Source organism: Limulus polyphemus, unplaced genomic scaffold (genome assembly GCF_000517525.1).
Source record: "Limulus polyphemus unplaced genomic scaffold, Limulus_polyphemus-2.1.2 Scaffold12, whole genome shotgun sequence".
Lineage (NCBI taxonomy): Eukaryota > Metazoa > Arthropoda > Merostomata > Xiphosura > Limulidae > Limulus > Limulus polyphemus.
The window spans coordinates 293,404-311,800 of record NW_013665622.1 but is presented as its reverse complement, the minus strand read 5'-3'; the positions used below and the strand labels follow the sequence as shown (position 1 = coordinate 311,800).

General features: G+C 31.0%; 1 long non-coding RNA gene across 1 annotated transcript; it reads left to right on the top strand.

Annotated features, from left to right (window-relative positions):
- Positions 1 to 2,681: 2,681 nt before the first annotated feature.
- On the top strand, positions 2,682 to 4,200 carry LOC106478844. Its single transcript, XR_001292087.2, has 2 exons — positions 2,682 to 3,444; positions 4,077 to 4,200. It is a non-coding gene; the product is annotated as an uncharacterized LOC106478844 (long non-coding RNA).
- Positions 4,201 to 18,397: the final 14,197 nt, after the last annotated feature.

Below are 18,397 nucleotides of genomic sequence, written 5' to 3'. Positions count from 1 at the left end.
TGTTTCTTGAAGGCAGTATAGTATTAGAAATTGTTTATATTTGTTTCTTGAAGGCAGTATAGTATTAGAAATTATTTATATTTGTTTCTCTGAGACAGTATGGTATTAGAAATTATTTTTATTGGTTTCTCTGAGACAGTATAGTCTTAGAAGTTATTTTTATTTGTTTCTCTGAGGCAGTATAGTATTAGAAATTATTTATATTTGTTTCTCTGAGGCAGTATAGTATTAGAAATTATCTTTACTGTAAGTTAAATTTTCTTGTTTTTAACATAAATTTTCCTACAAATTAAAATTGATTAGTTCTCCAATTCTCTGTGAAATTTGTATTTGTAATAAAAAAAAATCTTAACATTTATCACATTCACGATATTTGGTGCAGCAAAATGTGTGACATCAAACATTGCATACTTTGTACCAAGGAATACAAGTTTAGAACAGGTATGTCATATGCACCTCTGCCTTGATGTAACGAGATAATACTAAAAATGAGGTTGTGTTATACAGGATTTGATCACGAATGATTACCCCACCAACCAGTTTTTACGTTAACACAGTATTTATAATGTGTTTGGAGTAATTGTGTCGTATGGGTATTTTGCAAAGGAAAATTTGATCAGTATGATAAATTACTATAACCTGAGTGAATTAATTTTAATTTATGCTGTTAAACTGCTAACTTAAAGTTATTCATTAATTTTATTTCTGCATCAAATCTCCATTACGAGTGCTTACATGAAATTCATCTTATCGTGAAAATTACTCTTTTTACTTTTTAAGTTACACAAATTTAATTGATTTTTGAAGGGATATGGTAAATGTTTCCATATTTTTATTGAAAATAGTATTAATAACTTTTGACAGTGAAGAAATTAGTAGAAACTTCATGCATGCTTTGAATCAAATATTAACAAAGTGTATTACATTGTGTCTTTCTGTAGAAATGAAAAGTTGAGGCATATTAGGCCAGGGCAAATCAGTCCTATGTTGACAGTTCATTACAACTCACTTGTGAAATTAGTAAACATGATTAGAGAAATAATAAATTTGAAAATCATTGAAAATTAAATCTGAATGTTTTTTTCTTCTCCACTCTAATTTTAATGCCCAAAGTGACACGAGATACACAAGTAATCAGTCAGTAAACACGTGAAAATTATAAGGCAGTTGTTTTCACAGGAACGAATAAAATCCTCCACCAGATTTGACTGATTAGCACCACAAAGACCAATTCTCATTAAAAAAGTAGAATGCATGACCGTATCATGTTATAACGTGAGTTGTGTTATATTGAATCATCAGTGTACTTCATATTAGTTAATGAATGTATAACTTTGAGTTTACCAAGTGTGAATTATTAACTGTAACTTGTAATGTAAAACGATGACTAGCAATGGTTTAGAATGTCACAGAATCTCATGTGACTTTAGATAGTGAAGCTTGTATATCTTGTTCACACAAGAACTCCAAGCAAATGTTTTATATGACGACAAAAACTGTTTAAAAACAGAAAATTAAAGAAACTGTCTTCAGTAAAAACTTGCCATCAGCATTCTTTAAACTTCTTAAACTTATGGCATTTATATCTGATTTTTTTGTCCTCAGTAAGCCAACTATTTTTTGTCTCTTTTTTTTTTTTAGGAGCAAGCCTCTCTCAAATCAAAAACAATTTTAAACATTTTTCCAATTTGCTTCACAACACCTTTTAACTCGCTAATGATAAATCTTGTCTCAAAATACAACTTTATGAAAAAAATTTCTTTCTGTTTTATCCTGAACAAAAACAAAGTTAATTATGCAATAATTACTCTTTCACAAATGTCCCTTTACTTTAATTATTGCAACACTATTATCATTAGTGGTTATCAATAAATAAAATGGTATCCTATATGGTTGGCTTTCTGTCCATTTGGTACAGAGAAACCATCCTAAATTTTTTCCTTCACCATTGGACTCCATACAATTCTTATCAGTGTGTAAGATATTAGTCTCCCATGAATATTGCATCGGTATTCTTATTAGTAACAACCTTGTTATTATTGTAAAGTTTATCATTGACATTATTTGTTTGATCAGGTGGCCTATAACATTTCCCAATTAAAAACTTTCAACCATTAAAACCACTGGTTGTAAATCTTACAGTTTCCAACTATTTTGTCTTCAGTCTCAACAGGTTGCAGGTCATCCCTTGTATAAAGATCCCACCACCACATCCTAAATTAGAGCAACAAGTAACGTTATTTTTGAGTCTACTGTGTTTATCCTTAAATCTGTCAGACTTTTATTTAAAACTATTTAAGTCCTAAATCTCCATTTACAATCTCCTTCTTGTTCCAGTTATCATATCAACTTGTTTATTCCTACTTCTTGCAACACTATGCAAGTTTAAACTATTTGTAATGAATATACAACTTTCCCAAACATCCTCCTGCCTAACCTACTTTAGTAGAACCTATTTCTAGCACATAATTCACCCTTATCCTACAGGTCCAACCAGCCCACCTTTAAGTCTTGAATCTTCCCAAGGGAGCACTCCCAAAAGGACCACATCTTTTTATTTCCATCCCTAAACTTCTGAAGGAGTTTTTAAGTAAGCTACTATTTGTAAGATAGCAGTTTCTGTTTTATTGTTAGTAATAATGTTTTTTATAGATAGCATATTTTTCTTTCTATTGTTTGGTTTATCTATATTTTTATTTGCCTTAAATACTAGCTTACCTTCCTCCTAGTGTATATTAAATGAGTGATTTTATATTAAGACACCAACTAGAAGACCACCTAGTGGTGATGTATGGACACTGAAGTTCATGTTTAATTATGTAAAACAAATGTTATTTAGTTAGTTGTGTGATGTGTAATTTTGTGGACTAGGAAAACAAAAAGTCTTAAGACATAAAGTTAGAATGACATGGAAGATACTTGACTTGTTAAAAGATATTGCAAGGTGGCTAGGTATTTCAGCAGCAGTAAATGCACACATTTCCTATATACTCTTGACTCCAAAGTCTGTGAATTGTATCAAAGCTGATAAGATACACAGAACATATAGTGCAAATTACAGTTATCAGACTGATTTTTAGTTTCAGTGTTGTAAAAACCACTACAGTTATGAGTAATATCATTGTTCATTTTATTTTTGTGAAGAAACATTTGATAAAATGAATATGTACTTTCTTCATGCTAATGTTAATATTTAGTGATCATTAGCAAGCTGTGCATCATTATCTTTTTTGATACTTAAAAAGAAATTTCATGACAAATTATGTTAATGAAAGTATAAATCAAGGTTCTTTTATCAAAAAAAAAGTTTAGAGTAAATCATTCAGTTGTTTTTCTATTTTCAGTCGAGTGTGTTCTAACTCGCATGGTCTTATTCGAAAGTATGGACTGAGTATATGCAGAAGGTGTTTCAGGCAGTACGCCAATGATATTGGATTTAAAAAGGTATGGCATATTTATCATGAGGCTTGTTTATAAATGTTTTTTTAAAACATGTCCAATTTACAGGAATTTAAGAAAATTTCTTGTTGATTATTTTTCCTCGTGTTAGGAACTAATCGAGCGTGGCAACACTCAGGATTTGTTTTCTGTGAAAAGTAACTATAGTTTTGTGCATCAGAAAAAACCGTATACCCTGAACACTTTTGGAAAGTTGAATTTCCTTTAACAGGAATTAATGGGGAAAAAAAAGTCTCCTTCACATATTCTTCATCTATTCACCAACCTTGTTCTGACATGTCTTTTTTTAATACAAGTAAAATTATATGAATGTTTTGTAGTTAAGAGTTCACATTGTTTAGAATTCAGTAACATGGGTCTTTTATAGCAAATACATTGTGATATCTATATTATTATAATGAACTGGTAACTTGCTTATTTTGATGATGTTGCTAAAAAGATATATTTTCAAGTTCATCTGGATGCCTGACTAGTCCCTCTGGATATATTTCAGGATTTTTGAAATGGTTTAACATTTACTTTCAGTAACATGTGAGTTAATTACTATAGATGTTAAAATAATAAAACTTGGTATTACATTTAGTGTAAAAATGAATCTCGTATTTGTTTATCCACAGCTGGATTGAAATAAGCAGTCAATGAAACTCACTCCAGAATGTTACCTGTTCCAGAAGGAACTTCAGCATGATTTTATATTATCAATTTGTACAGTATCTTGTTGAATAAAGAACTTCTGGACTACTTTATGTTTGAGATTTCTCAAATTTAAAAAGTTGATTAATCTATGTGTTTTTCAAGTGCTTTAATTACTTTTTGCATAGCGTATAGCATTTTTCTGAGATTATGAGTGTCATTTCACCACATAGGTTCACATAACATACAGCTAAGTAAGATGTATTAAATCTCATATTATTTTACTTGGGAAAATAGAGTAAAACAAATAAATGTCTTGTGTGCATAAAAATAATACTGATACAATTTTAGATAGATAATTGAGGCAAAGTCTTTGTGAGAATGTGCAAGATTTTAGCAAGGCAACTGTATCACCCCCTAATTCACACAACAGATGTCAGTCATATAAGCAAAGATATGAATTTTGTTTCTTTTATATTCTTACTCTCTGAAGCTTGATATAAAGTTCCTAAAGTGAAAATCTCTTAGCAGTATGCACCAAACACTAACAGATTTACAATCTTAATTTTGAAATGAATCTGGAAAAAAAGCACAAAATATTAAGAATTTTAGTTTGATAAATTTCTATTAAAATAGACCAATAAGGTGTTTGACCCAAATAGCAGTAAATAAGAATTTTAAATTTTGCAAACTGTAAATTACACATTTTGAGATGTGTTGTTTGTTAAATGTTTATTCTTCACAAGTTCCTTGTGGAAAGTATACATGTATTTCATGGAATTAAATCTCTAGTTTTTAACATGGAATGTAGAGTTAGATAAATACAAAGAAGCCTCAACTTTTATGTTGCTACAGTAAACAGTCAATTTAATAACATTCTTCAGAATCATTTACAATATCTCTAGTGTTCAATGGAATAACTAAAAAATAGTTTTGGATGAGCATTAATGAAGTTATACATTTAAAAACTTGTCCAACAGTTTACAAACCTCTTTGTTCGTCAAATCCAATTTCATTATTCTAAACACAGCATTGTCTTTTAAGATGATCTTCACCAAGTTCACCAAACATATACACAGAACAATGGTCATGAACTTCAAGTTATTGGTCAGAAATATATAACTACAGGGTCTAACAGGTCTACCATAATAAGTCTAAGTTTCTTGTTCAAGATGTTTTGATCCATTTTCATCATATTATCAAAACCAGCAAGAAATCGTGAGCTGATGAGATGTATCTAATCATGGTGTCTAACAAGTCCACCATAATAAGCTGTAACAGTCTTAAGTTTCTTGTTCAAGATGTTTTGTTCCACTTCCACCATATTACCAGGACCAGCAAGAAATGTTAACTGTAATAGTAAAATATTATGAATGACAATTCTCTAAAAATTACCAATTGAATATATAATAACTAAACTTTTTTTTTCTAATTTAGTATTTACATTTAATTAAAAAGTGATTTAATTATTAATGAAAAATTCATCTTTATACCCTTATTTTCTTAGGCTAGGTTTATTGTACTAATTGGCCTATAATTTATAGGGCAAATTATCACTCCCTTTAAAAGTAGGAGGAATTTTCCAATCCTCAAACACCTACAAAAGGTGAAAGAGACTTGTATCTGTTCTTTGACCTCATTCAAAACCCTGGGAAAAATGTTGTGTGGGCCTGATGCTTTATTTTCAATTTCTTTCTTTCTTTCTACTTACCACTGATATCTGCATGATTTAGGTAATTCCAATATTTCCCATAAAGTGCTCAGGGTCAAGAATGTTACAACTATTTTCTTTAGCAACGAACTTCAACAATACTTTCTGACTGCAGTTCAATTACTCACTACCTACACACACACATTGTTTTCGTCACGTTGTGACCATCTTATATATACCAGACTACCCTATATCTAGTAATCTCCCGACAATTCACGAAGGTTCGAGAGAAGTGGCGTGACACTAGTCACGTGACCTCGCTGACGCAACAATATAGTATCTGACGAACAAGAGCAGATTGGCCTTAAAGGACCAGCTTAGGCAATATCACATGCTGCATACTTGCTAAACAATTAACATTTAAAATCAGTTTCTAAGAATGCGTCAAATGAACTGGCCTACTGGTATCCAGATGGGTCAAATCGGTCCCTGCAGACGGATCTCCTGTTCTTTCGTTTTCTGAAAAGAATATATTTTGTTCATCAATTATGTTTCACGATCTGTAGATATTCTTGCTTTTACATACAGTATTTTACAGCTCATTGTCGTATTGTTATTTTTAAAAATTGTCAAGTGTTTTATTATGTTTATATAATAAAAACTTTCTTTAACCAATATTAGTAATTATTGTTGTATTTTAATTCATTTGAATAGTGAAAAAAGTTATAATTCAATGAACCCCCTCGGTGGCTCAATGGAAAGTCTGATAACCTTAAAAATCTGGTTTCCATATGTATGACTGGGAGAGCTCAGATATCCCCCTTTTTAGCTTTGTTTTAACATCAAACAAACAGATTCATTGAAAAAAAAAAAGGAATTTTGTTAAGAGCAAACAATAATAAGGGAGTTTTACACAATACCAGAGCCCATCAGGCTGACTGGAGTACAGCAAACATAGTAGTGATCGGTACACTATCTATTTAAGTCATATGAATTGATACGGTATACAGTTTGGTTGAAATACTTCTCGGACTGACGATGTTGACTGAATGAAGACTGCAGGGTTTAAAAACATAATAAATGTAATACTATTTCTTATGGAAAATATATTAAATAAAACTACAAGTTAGATAATTTGTTAAAAAGTATTACAATACAACATTAGGTGACACCACATGCAAAATTCATACGTTCTTTCTTTGTATTGTAGCCATTATTAGAGGATACGAGTTGTTAAGATGGGGCATCAAAATATATGGTATTCTCATCCCAGAAAATACGGTCCAGGTTCGCGATACTGGTAATTGTTTTTTGTTTTTCTCAAATAGTCAGAATTAAAATTTGTTTCATGCTTATTCAAAAGCAAGTATGAACTTTTTCAAGATTTTGAATGCTGTTACTGGTAATGGAATATTACAATATTAGGCTTAGGTCTCTGTAGTACTGTTAAGACTGATCAAGGGTCACTGTTAGTGTTAATTTACAATTTTGTAAATAAATAACATGAATTTAATGGCTAGGTACAATTTTATATTGGTGGTTGATTCAGACTGAATTTTAATTATTTAAATTTGCATAATGAATATGTGTGTGTGTGAAGCATGTCAGGTGTGTACAAATTGACATATTATGCACATTGATACGATTAAATAGAATTGAGCATCTACAGAAAATTGTAACTAGTTACGTGGCTTATGCAAAGTAGGATCTCTCCTACTAATAATACTGGTACTACCACTAGTACCAAGTAGGCTTACCAGTGTCAACATTGTGCTTGGTATTGATTGTGGCTGATTTGCACTTGTACAAGTTAATGGTGAACCATTATAGTTAGCAATACATTTATGAAATTAAGACATAGTTTACAAAAAGCATTGTGAATACTCTAATGTTTAAATTACAGAATTCACTTGGTACCAGAAATTGTTTTAAAATATAAACATCCAGTCTGCAAGTTGATGAGACTTAATTTTTGTGGGCTACACAGGTGTCATGACAGTTAGCAAATATCTTGTTTACCCCAGTGAAGCTGTAATAGTGAAATGTTCGCTTAAATAAAAAGAGCCTTGTTTTCTGGAGCAATAATGCAACTACAGTTTGCATTACAAACTTGTAACTCTCAATTCCTATTTGTTATTAGTGATTATGTTGGTTAACCTTCATACTTTATAGTGTCTGTAATACATGACTTATGATGGCTTTACAAAAGGATGAAAATGAAAACTTGTGGAAAGCATTTTGGATTGTAGAACTAATTATTTAAAAATTTAAATAAAAGGTTGTATAACATGCTATGGCCTTGTGGTATATATTAACATCAGACTGACAAAAGAACTTGTAGTTATGAACGATGTGTTATAACAATTTAGATGCTGATAAGCTTAAAAGGTCTTGGAAAACTGCTTGGTAGCCCTAGAATTTTATCAAATTAAAAGTATGAAAACCATGACAAAAGTTTTGAAAATCTAAGTATACCAATTCCACACTGAATCCATAGTCCAGATAACATGTAATGTTTCTGACTATAATTTTTTCCATTGTTATAGCGTTTGTTATAGAGCGACTGTTGAAAATAAGTGTATCGGTAAAGTTGTATTCAGAAAGAATAAACCAGTTTTATTAAGAAAGGACTTGTGTCGCTAAAGTTTCGTGGGAACGAAGTTACGGAAAATCAACTAACGACTGGAGGCGTAACAATATTTTCCAGATATGGTACCATCGGATTACCATCTTTTTCGTTCGCTGCAACACCATCTTAATGGGAAAACGAATGCAAATGTGGAAGGTGTTAAACAGGACATCGATATGTTTTTTGCTTCTAACCCAAGTGATTTCTTTAATCAGGGCATTAACAACCTGACTGTAAGTTGGAAAAGCATCATCGATAAGAATGGGACTATTTCAATTAATAAAGGTTTTGTTTTGATATATAAGTTGTTCGGGTTTTTCATCTAAAAAAAAGCGACATTAATTTCTTGACGACCTAATACTAAACTTTTTATGGTTGTTATGGAAGGCAAATCATGCACTTTATAAAGCATTGCTTAAGGCCTAGGAATATCACTTGTACGGTTCTTGCCAGGAAGAAGAAGTTAAAAATATATGTCTCATGTTGATAACATCTTTTTATTTCTGAGCCCATGATGAAATTAAATTACAAAGCGTCTTTAATAATAAGACATTATTTAAACGTAAATTTGAATTCGTATCACAAGTAAAGCTTGACGTGCTATGATTCAAGGCTTAACGTCATTGACACCATTATATAGTGGAATCAGGACTAATAGGGACGAGCTTATACAAGACATCAAAGTATTAATGTTCATGAGACACTAGTAAAAAAACTAGAAAATCATCATGCTATTCGCTGGTTTTCTAAAATACTTTCATAATGATTGCCAAAACTATCAACAGCAAGTGATAAAAGTAGAAACACGATATTATGTTACCTTTCTTTTTATCAATTGACTGCAAAAAAAATTAGCAAACGAGTTTAAACATCTGCAGTTATTTAAGCTTGAGAATAAGTATTGTATCTAATGTTCTTTTCAATTATAAAAAGTTAAAACGTGTGTGTTAGTTAGATCTACACATAATATAATTTACATTATTTGTATAATTCCAGATACATAAAACACACAAAGAAACAAATACTGACCGTCTCGAAAATGTTCCACTTCGGTGAAATCTGAATGAAAAAACAAAAGCTTTTACAATTACTTTCATTTTATCATTTATATATATATCTCAAAGTTGTGATAATTGGCGTGTTTGTGATACAAGTATATGTTACAATGCAGATCACGTAAAGTATAACCCAAATAAACATTACATAGTTATGATACAAGTTAGATCGTGTATTATCAGTTTTCTCTGACGAAGCAAAAATATAAAAGAAAAATATAGAGAAGTATAATCTTGAAAAACTGTTTGCATTTTTTACTTATGGCAAAGCTATTAAAAGCTATTATCTTTACTTATGGCAAAGCTATTAAAAGCTATTATCTTTACTTATGGCAAAGCTATTAAAAGCTATTATCTTTACTTATGGCAAAGCTATTAAAAGCTATTATCTTTACTTATGGCAAAGCTATTAAAAGCTATTATCTTTACTTATGGCAAAGCTATTAAGGGTATCTACTACAGTCCCTAATTTCGACAGCAAGTCGGTAGCATCCTACAACCTATCATCCACACTATGCCACTGACTGTCAATTTTATAACGCACCAAGTGTGGGCAAACCTACGCCCAAACACGATTAATGCAAAACTGTCGTGTTTTTTTTTAATTTCACGTAGGCCTAAAGCCCTTCGAATGCTATCTATGGTAACCGTCCATAATTTTGAAGTGATTGATAGGGAATGCAAAAATTAAACAATTAAATAATTTCATTAAAAAACTAAAACCGCCAACTCGTGGGCTACTCTAATCAAATAGTTGGGTTTGACCGACACTCTTATGACACACACTCGTGGCTTAAAAGTTCGGAGCGTGATTTTTTTTTTATACGGTAACCAGACATGTTCCATGGAACCTCGGATATTCGGTTTAGCACCATAACCAATTGGACGCGCTTGGCCCGAAAGCTAAACTTTCGGAATTTTATTTTTTACTTAAGGCCTTATTAATATTCTTCTTGATTTAATAAATTACTGGTTATAACTGATAATTATTACTCTTTAATTACGAAAATTCAAATGTGGAAAAGTAGATGTTTTACGCAGTGAATTTTTACAAGGTATTGTGGTTTTTAACTTATAATTGTTCCTCCTTTTTTATGCATGTTCCACTTTGTAAATATGGCAAAATATGCTTTTGAAAAAAAAATTGGAATATTTCTAAAATTGAGCATAGAATGAAGTTATGTAACAATAAACTGTAAGAATTGTTATAATAAAAACCAAGTAAAGACATATTACACTTAAAGTACTAACTACAAAAAATATTTCATGAAACACAGAAACATCATTTTATTTTCACTTACAATATAACATTGTTATCAAAACATTAACTGGCACTTACTTCATAGAACACAAAAGTTTCATTGGCGTCTAAGAAGTCGTCAGTGGTATTCCAGGAATGGAATTCTTTGACGATCTGACAGATTCTGTTGGAGTTTGAAGATGGAGCCTTTGCCTGAAAGCTAAACGCTTTACAGCTTGCTTTAAGACACTCGTTTGTACAGGTCTTGAGTGAAGTGACCTGCAGGTTATCAGTTGGAGTGGAACTCGATACAGACTTACCAGTCCGAGTTGATCTGAAAGAAGGTAAGACAATGCTTGGGGTGGCAGTAGCGTTGCTATTAGGAAAAAGGGAATTGACAAGATGTGTACTAAATTAAACATGTTTGTTTTCAGATTCCTATTTATAGTGTGGGTTTTATTCGGGTTTGTAATTTTCAGCAGCTTGTGGTCTTAGTGACGAGATGAGTATGAGCTACTATTCTAATTAAAGTACCGCTTTAAATATACCAAACTTTTCGATATACAAGGAGGTGTGTGTATTGACATACGTAAAATAGTTTATGTTCTATTGTAAGTATCAAATACTGGTGGTCATGGTTACTAACGCTTTGTTTCGTTGTTTAATGTTGCTACGCGTCAGAGCCACATCATTAATAGTTTTTTTTAAAAAATAGTCTCAGAGAAAGTTCCTATTTAATTTTTCCACTATACGCGCTTGTATAGAAACGACTATTTTTATCTTTGTGATTCCACAAATTGATCAATACTTTGAAAAATTATTTAAAATAATAAAAAATGTATTGTGGCGAACGAACTTTACTGTTGATTAGAAACAAGGGAAAATAAAATGACTTCTATTTGAGAGGGAGGGATGTCACATTTAAATTTGGAATAACTCACAAAATATTTTTCTTTCGGCGCCGAGGAGAAATTCTGGTTCACTTTCTGGGCTGCTCAACGCAGGTTCACGACACTTGTCAGACGCTTTTTGTACACGTATTTAGCTTGTTTTGAATATATTATTTTAAAATAAGCGGAATGCGCGCTGTTCATTTACCATTGAATTCATCGCCAACAAGTCACAGACACCTACTGTACAAGAATCCTTAGCCCAATACCCCCATTTAACTTACCAAATACACAACTAAAAAGTAGCTTCCGACCAGACCTAAACATGCTACACACTTTCAATGTTGCTACTGATCACAAATTCGTGTTTGTAGATAGGAAACCCAGAAGCAAATAGAGTCTGATTTTGATCAACTATTACTTCAATCCTTCTATACACAGAAAGAACGTTATGCCATAAGTCTAGGTCAAATGATTCATAGGTATATATATTTATTCATAACATTTCTTAAGACCTACCACTTCCGTAGACGTACTAAAACGCAGGACTTGTCAGAAAGTTTTTCTTTTCTTAAGTTATACTATTCTTTTGAAGAATCGTGCTAATCTTAAGTTTTATAAGTTAGCCCCCCTTGTCTTAAAATATACTTCATTTGGAGTTACTTGTATCTGTAGGTGCTATGTTAGTCACACTTTTAAAATATCCAACTTCTGAAGTATTTTTTTCCTGTTCTGTCTCTTTAATAGAATTGTATTAGTCTTGGAGATATATGTGGGGTTTCATCGGTAGAGTGACATCTCACTTGGATCATTCCTCAACTGTGTCTCGTTTTAGAGTTAATTAAGGCTTGGAGACATTCCTAGAATATGTATTTTCTCCATGTTCGTGTTTATTTGTCTGTGTCTGTTCAGTTGTATTATGTTATTCTTTACGAAGTATGGGGTGAGTTTTCTATACAAATGTTATCAATTAACATATCAGAGAGATCTTGTATTGTCTAAAACATGAATTCAAAATCATGTAACTTGCATATTTTAATTACCACATTCCTCTTAATTTGTACATTTCAGACCCAAACTCAGACACGTGTGAATATAAGTATATCAGATCAACCCACAACTTACTGCCAAATATCAATACTAGACTTTATCGGTTGGGATGAACGATGATGAACAAAAATTGAACTTGTTAGGTGTATAGGAATGTCGGCCATATGAAATAAAACACACTTGTTAAGAAGGAGATTTGATGAAAGGAATAACAGATTTTTCTAAAATATTTTGATCGTTTATTGTTTGCAAAACAATTTTTCTTTTCACAAATCTATACGTTGTTGGTTCTATGCAACATTGCTTGAGAAATCAACACTGCCTTTTCGAAATTTAAATGTTTCTCTCTCTACGTTTTATACCAAATAATGATAAATAAACATAGAAAAAAAAACACAGTTTAAATCTGATATAGATTAGACTCAAATGTTATCGATTTTTGTGTTAACCTAGAACAATTAAGTAGATAAGTGCTTCTCAACCTTTTCCAATATCATTCACCCCTATAAGTTCTTCACAACAGCTCACTTACCCCAGTTCGAAAAACGATAAAATACTACTAAATTAAAATGCAAAATTATTTATTATGACTTAAATATACATTAATACTCATTACCTCCATCATTCTCATTCACCTTGATTCTGATCTCATTAACCCTTGAGTAAACCATTCACCCAGTTGAGAAGCACTGAAGTAGATTCGGAAAGATGCTATTGTTTCTAGCATCACTGATGAGGATCTTAATTCATTATAAGAATGTGTCATGACTAATTATTGTTTGTTGCTGTTTTAGTGGTAAATGTTGTAATGTATTTAACTCATTTTGGTAGATGGTTATGAATCAGATGTAAAAACTGCGAATAAAACCTATCAGTTGTTTCTTATCGTTTATGTAGTGATGTTTTGTTAAATTACGTCTTTTTTATATAAGTAGTAAGTATACAATTGATAATCATGAAAAACGTTTTCCATCGTTACTAGTAGTTCGTACTAATGCACTGATTAATTATTAATGAATGGTGAAGGTTAAAGTGTCTAAATATATTCGTATTTCCTGATAAATTGTCTGAAATTGCCTGATAATTATTCCCGTATTAAATATTTTGCAAATGGTTGATAATTTATTGAAAAGATGCGCTTAACAGATATTCTCTGCTGTTTTCAATAGAAATAATTGGAATATGGATTATGTTCAAAATACAACTTTGCCCACCAGGCAGCACTACAGGTAAAAAGCATTGTCAGATATAAAAGGCTGCTTAATGTAGGTATTATTAATTAATTAATTTTTTGAGTGAATATTTCATGATTATTTAGTTTATTTCGTAACAAGAGAGTTAAAGGCGATAGTTCGGCTTGTCAACTGAATTATAAAGCAATTGAATGGGCCTAAGTGGTCTTTGGCAACAAGAAGAGAACTATGTAGTGCTTAAGATATAACTATGGCCTCCATAATGTAAGAAATGTTTGTACATATGTTTAACTTATTCCGTATATATATATATATATATATTTTGAAAATAAGTAGAGTGCGTTCTGTTCGTTTTTTTTTTCAATTTATCGCCAACAAGTCACAGACACCTGCTGTAAAAGAAACCTTAGCCCAACACACCCATATATTTACTTATATATTTACATATATAAACATTCACACGTGTCACAATTGCAGATAATTTTCAAATAGAACATTTTAAACTCTATATTGAATGAGCTAGATATTTCTAAAAATAATCAAGGTATTTTTTTTCAGTAGAATACTACATGATAAACAATTATACATAAAATTGAAAAACAAACTGCCATTCTTACATTAAACAGTTCTGCTTTTGTACATATAAATTGTGTTATAACTAAAAATTGAAATGAAAATTTAAGAATTTATTAACCAGTAAAAGCTTTGGTAATAATGAAAGTTTGATTCCAAATGTGATGCATAATTCTGATGGTTATAGCTCTTCATGGTCATTTGAAAATAGTGGACATTATTTTTAATAGAGAGCATAATCTCCTTGACCAACAGGACACTTGTGGTAGCACACTCCTTATGGATGCTTCAAGAGGAGGTCATATAGACATTGTGGATATTTTGATAAAACATGGTTTGAGTTCCTTACTTTAATTGTTTGAAGAATAACTCCTTATTAAGATTATTAGCTACTGTTACTTATAATGCTTTAAAACCTAAACTACTATAATGGAGGTAATTTTATGAAATATTATAATAAATTTAATTAAAAATTTATTTCACCGATGAAAAAATGCGTATACTGTGATTTTTTTCATTTTATATACTTAATTTATTATTATCACGTAAACCTTAACACTTTAATATAGTTATGTTCTTGAATAACGTATGTTTAAATATGAATTAGTGTTTTTAGGCTAACATATTGTACCAAGATGCTCTTGGAAGAAATTCTCTCCATTTAGCAGTTCAAGCAGGAAGTATAAAAGCATGTGAACACTTAGTACAGGTATATGGCATGAATGTTAATAGTACTTCACCACTGGGACAAACAGCACTTCATTTTGCTGCAAAGGTATGTGCATAAAAGGAAGCTACCATTTAACACTTTCACACATAGTAATATTGATCCAGCATTGCCTCGTGTTTTTTGTATATTTTTAACGTACTGTTGGTAAGTGTGGCTCAGTTTCGGTGCAACACGGCTGAAAACGTTATGTAAAAAAGCGTTAAAATGATTTGGTTTACAAATGCTGAAGAAAATCTACAGTTCGTTGTTGTTAAAGTGAAATATATGTGACACATGGAGATTGGCTGAAAGAGAAATGTTAAGCAGATAAATTTCTAAAGAGAGGCATGGAAAATTATCATAAATAAATAGCAAGTATTACATACATCAGGGGTAAACATTGAGAGTTCACATTATATGGAAAATTTTAAATGAAAAAAAAAATATTTTTCTGACAGAGAAGAAACCAATGATCGAAGATCACTGATTCCAGGTTCAAGATTTATTTCATTAGGTTGAACAATATTTAGATTAGCAATGCAATAAGCTTTGTTTTTATCTCTTTATCAGCCTTAGTTTTAAAGTCGGTTTCAATGCACGATTAGAGTAGCATCGTTAATAGAATGATTTGGTTGGTTGAAGTGTTGAGCAACAGGGAGATCTTTTGTTGATGTTCATAGAATATTTATGGTTGTTTTGAAACGTTCTCTAAGAGTTGTTTGTGTATATATGCCCTACATATTGGTGATTGCATTTTTTACACTCTATAAGATAAATGGTATTTTGTGTTGTACAAGTAATTTCTTTAGAAATTCTAAAAGAGAGAGAGAAAATTAGTTATTGGTTTACTGTCTGTGTAATTATGTTTTAAGAATTCAAATATGAATTATTCAGCAAGCCTCTTAATTGCATGAAAAAGGAGAAAATTTTCATGCTTTATAAAGTTGATTAATTATTCATTCAATGCCAATTTTTCTTTAAACAAGATTGCCACTAGATATGTGATTGTACGAGATTCCACGAGATTGTATGGAAGATACAACATAAATTAAAAATTGAACATAAGAAATAGTTATTAGCAACTTTATTGGCATGTTGTTTATAAATATATCTGTGCAACAAGATCATGGCATTCTGTTTCAGTATAGCTTTCTAAAATCACATAGCCATATTTGTAACTTATTGACCAAAACATGTCCTTATGATATTTTATATGTGTTTTCAGATGTACCATGCCCTTCAACTTTATCAGTTTATGCAAAGTAATCAAAGTGTTTTTTATTTTTTCCACAGGAGGAACAGTGTGAAGTTATTAATAAACTTGTTTAACCTGGTGTTAAAATTTGAGCTTTGGACAACAAAGGAAGAAGAGGTGTAGTGTAAAAATTGTGATTTAATTTTTAAGAATTAAGAATTTTGAACTGGCATTAGATTATTGGTAGTTTACAGCTAATAGAGTGTGGAATATAGCAGTTTAAGATGGTGAACTTGGAATTTTCAATAATTCCAATAACTTGCTTTTTCATATCATGCTCCTTTTAATTGAGTTTGCTCATTTGAAACGTTGTATATTTATAATAAAGAGTTTTCATTACCTAGTCAAGCTGTCTCAAACTTTGATTATGGTATATGATTTTTTATACAGTACAGATGTCTTTCACATTACATAACATATATGTTCTCTACTACATGAATCAACATTTAAATACAAGAAATAAATTAGGGTTTGTTTGATCTAAAGAATTCTTTTTGATTTACTTCCTTAGAAGTTTCTGTGTAGTGTGTTTTCTAATAGCAAAGCCATATCGGGCTATCTGCTGTGTCCACTGAGGGTAATCGAATCCCTGATTTTAGCAGTGTAAATCCGAAGACTTACCGCTGTCCCTGCGGGTGACTTTATGTAGTGAAAATTGTTTGTTAACATAACATGACAGGAATTGTAAAGTATACAAGGCTTAAACATAGGGGAGGATGAGTCATGGGGAATGCATTTTTTTGTACCTGGCCCAGGATTTATATTCGTTTATTATTACTATTATTAATTGTTACATCTTTCATCAATATCACAGTGCCATTTTACTTCAAGCCTTATTGATTACATGAAAGTTGTAAACGTTATTTTTTCCCCAATAAAATCATATGGAATAATGCTTTTAGTTATTAATTTAAGAAATTGGGTGAAACTTGCTGAAAACTTCATTATTAAAAACCCATTAAGTTATAAAATAATCCGCATTTATATTTCAATAAAATTTCCACAAGTGCGAGTGGTGTTCTTTAGTAAAAACAAGTGTACTTTAAAAAAAACAACCTGTTTTTGACATCACTTTTAGCTCAATGAGCAAACAGAAACAAAATGGCAGACGTTTACATTTTGTCTGGATAGATACTGCTGTGTACGAAGAATATTTTTGCATATGTAAATAAGTTTATTAAAAATACTAAATTTTAGCATGTTTAGCCATTTTATCTATAAGATACTTTATTGTAAATCGTATTTGAATACAGTGACGTGGAGTTGGGCCTGTGTAGAACCTGGGATTTTGGAGCTGTCAACTTGGATTCGAAACTGTACAATACCACAAAATATTCTACTTACATTAAGCTGTAATTGTATTATAACTTGGACAGTTTGGATTGATTTTGATGTTATAATAGTTTTATCAAGTGCAAAATCGATAAAACCTTTAAAGTTACTTGCATCAAATCTTATATTATTATTATTACGTTATTTGAAGCATACATGCTGGTACTTTTTGCTGAATAAAACAAAATAATTTACTTTTACCTTTATTGATGGTTGTGAGTTAAAGCTGCAATTCGTTAAAATAATGTTGTTTTTTTTAATTAAAATCAGAGCACTATTAGCTAAAAGATTGATTCGTTTAAAATAGTCCCATGGTGGCACGGCGGTAATTATAAGGACGTATAAAGCAAAATTCGGGGTTCGATTCTCTGCTCTGAATACAGAAGATGGCCCTATGTGACTTTGCTCTAAAACAAACAAGAAATTAAAATATATATCACCACAACTATTGGATATAAGATACAGCTTGGAACAATGCGGGAATAGCTTAATATACATTTATACCAGTGTTTTTATTCTGGGACCAATTGGTTCGTGTAATTTTTGTAGAAGTCCTCATCATTGAAATTTGAGCACTCAGTTGAACATACCCATGCCGTTTCTCACTCATTTTTAAAGTTGTAAGTCCTTAGTTGTTGAATTGTTTGTTTGTTTGTTTTGGAATTTCGCGCAAAGCTACACGAGGGCTATCTGCGCTAGCCGTCCCTAATTTAGCAGTGTAAGACTAG